The 7,452-nt window shown below is 43.7% G+C and overlaps 1 long non-coding RNA gene across 1 annotated transcript; it reads left to right on the top strand.

The window, feature by feature from the left end:
* Positions 1-2,650: 2,650 nt before the first annotated feature.
* On the top strand, positions 2,651-7,452 carry LOC116939316 (uncharacterized). The gene is made up of 3 exons (XR_004402389.2): positions 2,651-2,753; positions 3,983-4,062; positions 6,633-7,452. It is a non-coding gene; the product is annotated as an uncharacterized LOC116939316 (long non-coding RNA).

Genomic DNA, 7,452 nt, shown 5'->3' with positions numbered 1-7,452 from the left:
AATGAAAATTAAACAGATATTTTTTTTCCCTATTTGTTTATTTTATGCTTTATTTACTATATTTTTACGGTGTTACATGGAAATGTGCAATGTTTCTTCTTATGGGTTTAGCAATGCTCGTAACATTTCATAACACTGACTGTATGATTATTTGAATACAGTGCATGATTTTCTTCCGACTTAGGAACCGATTGACTTACGAACGGGTCTCAGGAACGAATTGTGTTCGTAAGTCGATGACTGTTCGTACTTCACACTTACGCTATGCGTTTCACAGTTACACGCTAAATAAATAAGAAAAACAATTTCAATGATCACATTTTTTTATTTAAAAAATGTATTTCCTAGGTTAAGCTACTAAAATATAAATCTGATAGAGTCATTCTAGATTTGAAGTTTTCGTGACTGCAAGGACCCATACTCTTTGGTTTTTTCGGTAAAGTCACGTCGGTGAAAAAAGAATAAAATAAAAAAATAGAAACAATCAAATTAAATCACGACGCTTGATGGAGTCACCGCATTGATGGCAGCGCTCAGTGTTGACACGGGCTGGGCGTAGCCACCTTATTAAGTAATCTTTATAAATAGTAATCGTTTTAAAGCTTTATTTGTTATTAAACACCTTATTAAGTAACGATTGTAATACTCTTTGGTTCTATTCGGTAAAGTCACGTAGGTAAAAAATAAAATAACAAAAATCACGACGTTTCGGCCACAACACAAGTGGCCTTCATCAGGTGAAGGGACCGTGCTGTCATGAGGAGTGTCTTCACCTGATGAGGAGTGTCCTCATGACAGCACGGTCCCTTCACCTGATGAAGGCCACTTGTGTTGTGGCCGAAACGTCGTGATTTTTGTTATTTTATTTTTTACCTACGTGACTTTACCGAATAGAACCAAAGAGTATGGATCCTTGCAGTCACGAAAGCTTCAAATCTAGAAATGATTGTAATGTTAATATTATTAAGCATTACATTTATACGGACAGGAGCGTCTCGCTTAACGAGCGGGATACGTTCCGCAAAGCATTGCTCGGAAAGCGAAATCTCATTTAAAGGGTCATCGTTTAAAGGGTCATCGTTTTTCCACTGGCTCCCGTGTTAAACGCTGAGTTACGTTTCAGCCCCGACATTTTCCACTCTTAACCTTTTTAACGTGAGAAATACAAATGATGACTTCAAAATAAAGTAATTAAACAAAACATAACGCCACACGTGAAGAACCGCAATGCAATGTGTAGCCTTACCAGACTGTTGAGTCAAGTGCTGTGGACAAGCACCTGATGAAGGCCGGCACGGCAATCAAGGGGGTGGGTGGCCAGCACCACACCCGGCAGCCTTTTGTCTCCCTAATAGCGATGTTTACACACCACACCACTTACTCATTTGAGGCTGAGTCGACCTAGGAAGAGGCCCAGGAGCGGTCCAGATAATCTTCACTGGTGTTGGCCTTGATCAGGAATCGGATTCTGGTCGCCCGGTTCGTAGTGCAGCGAGCTGACCGTCACACCACCGCTCCACTACCGCCACCCTCATTTAAACAGTGCCACCACGAGGGCCCCCCCCCCTCTCCCACACCACAAAAAACGCGGGGCATGCAGCACAGCACAGCTGGTAAACAGCTGCGGGCCACCGTGCGCACCCTGCCGCCACCGGACACAGATGTATTGATCGGTCTCTGATTCTTAGCTCTTTCGGTAAAGTCACGTTGAAGGGAAACAATAAAATAATAAAATATTTATAACGACAATAAAAAATTCTCACGACGTTTCATCAGGTGTGTCGGTCTGCACAAATTCATCCATTTTTAAACGGTGTATTTATTTATCTACAAAAAACCGTCAGCGCCACGCGCAGCGATTTGGCAGTTTATTTAGAAGGACTGCCAAAAAAACTGCCAAATCGCTGCGCGTGGCGCTGACGGTTTTTTTGTAGATAAATAAATACACCGTTTAAAAAATGGATGAATTTGTGCAGGCCGACACACCTGATGACGACCGTTTGTGTTGTGGTCGAAACGTCGTGAGAATTTTTAATTGTTATATATTTTATTATTTTATTGTTTCCCTTCAACGTGACTTTACCGAAAGAGCTAAGAATATGAATTACTGCAGTCACGAAAGCTTTAAATCAAAATTTAAAGATCGGTCTCTGCTCAATAAGCGAGCATTTAGCTCGCTTCCCGAACCAATTGGTCTCATTTCAAATTGCTCGTTATTGCGAATTCTCGTAGTAGGAATGCTCGTGATGCGAGACACGCCTGTATTTTGGAAATCCAGGGCTAAAATTATGAAATGATTCCTAATTTTCTTCGGCAACGTGTATGTTTGTGGGAGAATAGGCTTCAGACAGCGCGATTCGATTTGTGCGCTGTTTTTCAGGAACACATCCACGCGTCATGCGAGGGACGGCCATACATCGGAAAACATGAAATGTAACGGTGGTCACACACGCAGCTGTTTTTAAATGAAAGGTTATATTCAGTGAATGTTTACCTTGTACTATTACACCTCGATGTATACGCGCAGCTGTGAGCATGTTACCAAACACCCAGCAAATGTCTTTTATGAAGGACGTAATTACCTAAAGTTTTTTTCCGTGAGAGAACAATGGCAGAACAATGAGAAAAGATATTCTATTGTCCAAACACAAACACCGTTTGGAAGCGTTATTTAATTGAGGGTGAGAATAAAAAGGTTGGAACAAAACCCAGAGACACCCAGTCAGCAGACTGCAGGATTGACGGACCACCAAGTAAGTGTACTCCAATGTTGTACTATAACACAACAACACAGGTAAATGTAATGCTCAGGTTTTCGCGATCGATATGCTTAATGTGAGATTTCTGGTAACTGCCTGACGATGCCGGGTGTAACTACTCGTGACACGTCTGTACCCAATAGTTAAATGTGTGTGTAGATTGCTCTCCAACATTACTGGTGGTGCTGAATCAGCGATACATTGACGCACTTTTTTTTTCACGTGACAACTTCAGGTGGAGGAGAGTTTAGGACACACGTTTCAGTTATGCGATCTTAGCCAACAATCAATAATGAAACGAAACGGGTATTCGGATTTTAGTCATATGGATGAAGATACATTCACATGCCGACGTCTCCATCTGTAGATCGTGACATATGCCCAAGCAGCAGTAGCAAGGCTTGTATATCTGAAACACGAATGTGGCATCTCTCGTAGCGTGCTCGACGTTTAAATACCCGAGTGCCGCATTGCTTGAACTCACAATGGGATGGTGGCACTTATGTCGTTTTCCCTGAGCCAGCAGTGAAAATTCCATCATTCACATGGCACAGGGCTAAAGTCTGTATTAGGACATACGCCACTGACTTCCCACAAAGTGGAACTCGTTTTATCGACCGAGGAAGGATGATGGGCTGTGTCAAACCCCGACCTGGATTTGAACTCGTAACCTTCTGATTGTAGTAGAACATTCTTGATATAAAAGTGCGTTGTTTTTTTTTGTAAGGTAACGAAAAGACCTTACGTTTGTATGCTATTATCTGAGCGTTAAATCAGTAACTACTGCACTTGGACTGAGAATTGACAGCGACTTCGTGAGCAACGGTTTATGCGTTTGATACTGAATGCTCCTCCAGTGATAACTTGCGGTTATCGTGTCAGAGAATTTGGGTGAATTGGATCTGTGAGTCTAATGCCACATCGATCTCACCTTATTTCGTGGGGCCATGCACCTGTTTATAAACCTGTTCATAGGATTATAAGAATATATGGTAGTATTGCATAAAATTAGCATTATGATTAGGGATATACGTATATTGTACCGTCGCGGCATGCAGTGACTTACACCGATAATCCATACTCCAAGCCAGCCAGCCGCACAGCGATCCAGGATATATCGAGTGGGAAATGTTCACCTACCTACAGGTCGAGTGCCCCCTTGCCCCAGGTCGAAGCTGCCTGTGCCCGTCACGCAGGCTGATTTGTGCCGTTTTGTGTTTCAGGACAATGAAGCTGGTGCTCGTGCTGGTGGCGTACGTGCAACTTGGGGAATGCGAGGACACATTCACACACCCCACGATACGTGAGTATTGAACGCAATTCTGTACTTCATCCAGCCCGCCTCTTTTACATACACGTGTATTACCTGGCGTACAGGCAATGCACTTTTGCAAAACCAATGACTTGGAGGTTGGGTAGGGTTGGTTGATCATGCAAGGATGAGAGCGGGGATGACGATGTGCGTGAAACACCCTACCTGCAGGGCTATGAGAGGTAGCCAATCAAAGGCAGAACACAAAATAAGTGTCTGATCCATTTGGGTTTTCTCCCGAGTACTCCAAAAAATGTTCCCGCCCATATGCAACATATTGAGGACATTGATACTTTAAGAGGACCCTCCCGAGAATATATGCATCATCATTAGCCTCCTGGCTTTGACATTCCTCCTTGAAGACACTGGTGAAACTATCAACTCACTTATCCACCTGCTCACACACCCTCTCATCCACTCACCACAGATGAACCACAAGAGATTTTATTTTTTGGTTTAGATCGCTTAAATCTATAAATGTGTCGTTAAGCCCGCCACCACCCGACACAGCCAACTAGTAAGGGTTGTCACGTAAACAGAACGTGGCCAATTCGTCACTAGTACAGCACTAGTGTATAGTGTAGTGTATAGTGTAGTGTATAGTGTAGTGTATAGTGTAGTGTATAGTAGTGTAGTGTATAGTGTAGTGTATAGTGTAGTATACTAGTACAGCAACACCGGTTGTGTTGGAGAGCCAAGCCACAACATTTGCAATGTGAGTACGACGTTTCGCCGGTAATTACAACCAGCTTCATCAGGCGACAGCCAGATTTGTGGAGCAGTCCACCCGTTTCGTTCCTTAAATAGAGGCGTAGATGCGGTCACCACACTTCCCAGCTCTTGCGCCGCAGTGCCATTTAACCTCAGGGAAGCCTCGGCCAATTCCCTGGCCCCAGGAAACCGTGGAGAATGTTCCTGGGTGAAAACCTGGAGGCCAGGTGACTTCCCCCCTGAGGTCCTGCGTGGGGGGGGGGGGGTGCCTGTTCATGTGGGGGGTTGTGAGGGGAAAGCAGCGCCGGCAGAGCGGCTTCGCTGCTGTGGCTTCAGAACTTCAAGCAGGGTCTTATAGACTAAGAGACGCTTTCTTGGGTAAAACAAAAAACAACAAACAACATTTTGATTTAAAGCTTTTGTGACTGCAGTAATTCATATTCTTAGTTTTTTCGGTAAAGTCACGTTGAAGAGAAACAACAAAATAATAAAATATATATAAAACAATAAAAAATTCTCACGACGTTTCGACCAAAACTCAAACTCAAATAACTCAAAAATAACTCAAACGGTCATGAAGATGACCGTTTGAGTTATGGTCGAAACGTCGTGAGAATTTTTTATTGTTTTATATATATTTTATTGTTTTGTTGTTTCTCTTCAACGTGACTTTACCGAAAAAACTAAGAATATGAACAAACAACATGTCTAAAGTCCCTTCACGTTGAAACAAACATCAACATCTGTCAATGCGGATGTATATATATACACACACACACGCCTCGTTTTCACCCGAAAAGCAGCTGCCAAACAATTGTGTACAGCGTCTAAAGAGGCAGTTGCTATTTAGGCGTCCTGTAATCCAAAGTGAGCAGTCACATGTGCTGAGCTTTCATTGTGGTCGTTAATCAGACCATCGTAAATCGGATACCGCCTGTACTCGTCTCCGCCTTTGAGAATTAAAGAAAGGCGGCAGTAACGAGGCTAAGAAAAAAGGAGACGGGGGAAGGGAGGGAACCTGAAAGGAGATATATTTGACGGGAAACGAGTAGCGAGGGCTGAGAGGAATGTCGGGAGAGTTCCTTAAATGTTCGGAGAGAGAGTAAGGGGTGTGTGTCATGGGCTTGTGGCTCCTGCAGACGATATTTAAGGAACAAAACAAGAGGACCTCTCCACAAATCTGGTTGTGGCCTGATGAAGCTGGTTGTAATTACCGGCGAAACGTCGTACTCAGATTGTAAATGTTGTGGCTTGGCTCTCCAACACACCGGTGTGCTGTACTAAGTGACGAATTGGCCACGTTCTGTTTACGTGACAACCCTTACTAGTTGGCTGTGTTGGGTGGTGGTGGGTTTAACGACACATTTATATATTTACGCGATCTAACCCAAAAACCCCTCTAATATAGACGACGCTTGCTGTGGGTGTGTCGTGGTGTTAACGGTGTGAAGAAGATAATAAAGACTTACGGGAAGACCTCGGTCGTGTGAACTCCCTTTCAATTGGATAAATAAAAGACTTAAGTTGTTTATGTGCGATATAACTTAGAAACCCTGATTAAACATACTTCACTTCTCGTCGTCGCTATAATAGACAGCACAACATCACGTGTCCGACTCGCGGTTGGAGGCATTAGGCCAACGTTGTAATAAGGTCGCATAAGTGAATATTCATTGAAAACGATAGTTATACTGTGTTTGGTTACACTGCATTGGGTGTGGCCTATGGTTAAATTGTTGAGTGATATGTAGAGCGGCAGGGCACCGCTCTACATATCACTCGCTCTCCTACAAACTGCAGATGATGAGCACAGGTGCTCTCTCTCTCTGTCTCTCTTCTTCACCTTCTAGGCACAAACGTGGCCATACACGGTGAAGCGACGCAGTTCAGCACCTTTTGTGACGAGAGTAATTTTTGCGCAATTGCTTTCCTCGCCATTGACGGGAACACGGACATGGACTACACCAGGAGCAAGTCATGCGCGAGCTCGAAGGGTGGTTCTGATCAAAGTTGGTGGAAACTGGACATGAAGAAGGAGGTCCCTGTCCACGCAGTCACCATAACGTTCCGGAGTGACAATTGGGGAGACCACATCGGATTGCATAAAATCTACATTGGACGATCTTCAAACACCACAATCAGTAATACGATGCAAGTATTTCACATTTGGAACATGAACATTGCCTGTTGTTCCTCTCATTCAACATTCTCGGCATTCATAACAGTCCACACAAACCTCACCACCATCGTTAGGACTGGATTATTACACCAAAATATAGAGTATGCTAACCATTTGAGCAGTGGTCCATGTTCAGTGGTTAGAAAAAGGCCCTTACCAAAAACATTAGCTGACCACGTGCTACTGAACCCTTAACAAATCTACTAGAAAAAGGCTTCTGGCCTTAGAGTACAGTTGCATATAGAAGATGCAAGGATGGTTATGGCAGGATGAGATAAACAACATGTAAGTTCCAAATAGAACACGGAAGGAGAGTGTAATAGTTGTAATCAGGGAGAGGTGGTTGTGATGGAGCATATGAAGCAATTGGCGGGACCCTGGGGTCCCATCACTGCCCCGGGATGGGAAAAACCGCGTAGCGACACGAGTCTTGTTGACTTACCGACAACAAAACTAGTGGTCAATCGATTGGCCTCGTCGAGAGCTACTCG

Source organism: Petromyzon marinus, chromosome 5, assembly GCF_048934315.1.
Source record: "Petromyzon marinus isolate PM22_M1 ecotype Great Lakes invasive population chromosome 5, UKy_Petmar_22M1.pri1.0, whole genome shotgun sequence".
NCBI lineage: Eukaryota > Metazoa > Chordata > Hyperoartia > Petromyzontiformes > Petromyzontidae > Petromyzon > Petromyzon marinus.
Note: the sequence above shows the minus strand (reverse complement) of the source record. Positions and strands in the feature narration are given on the sequence as shown.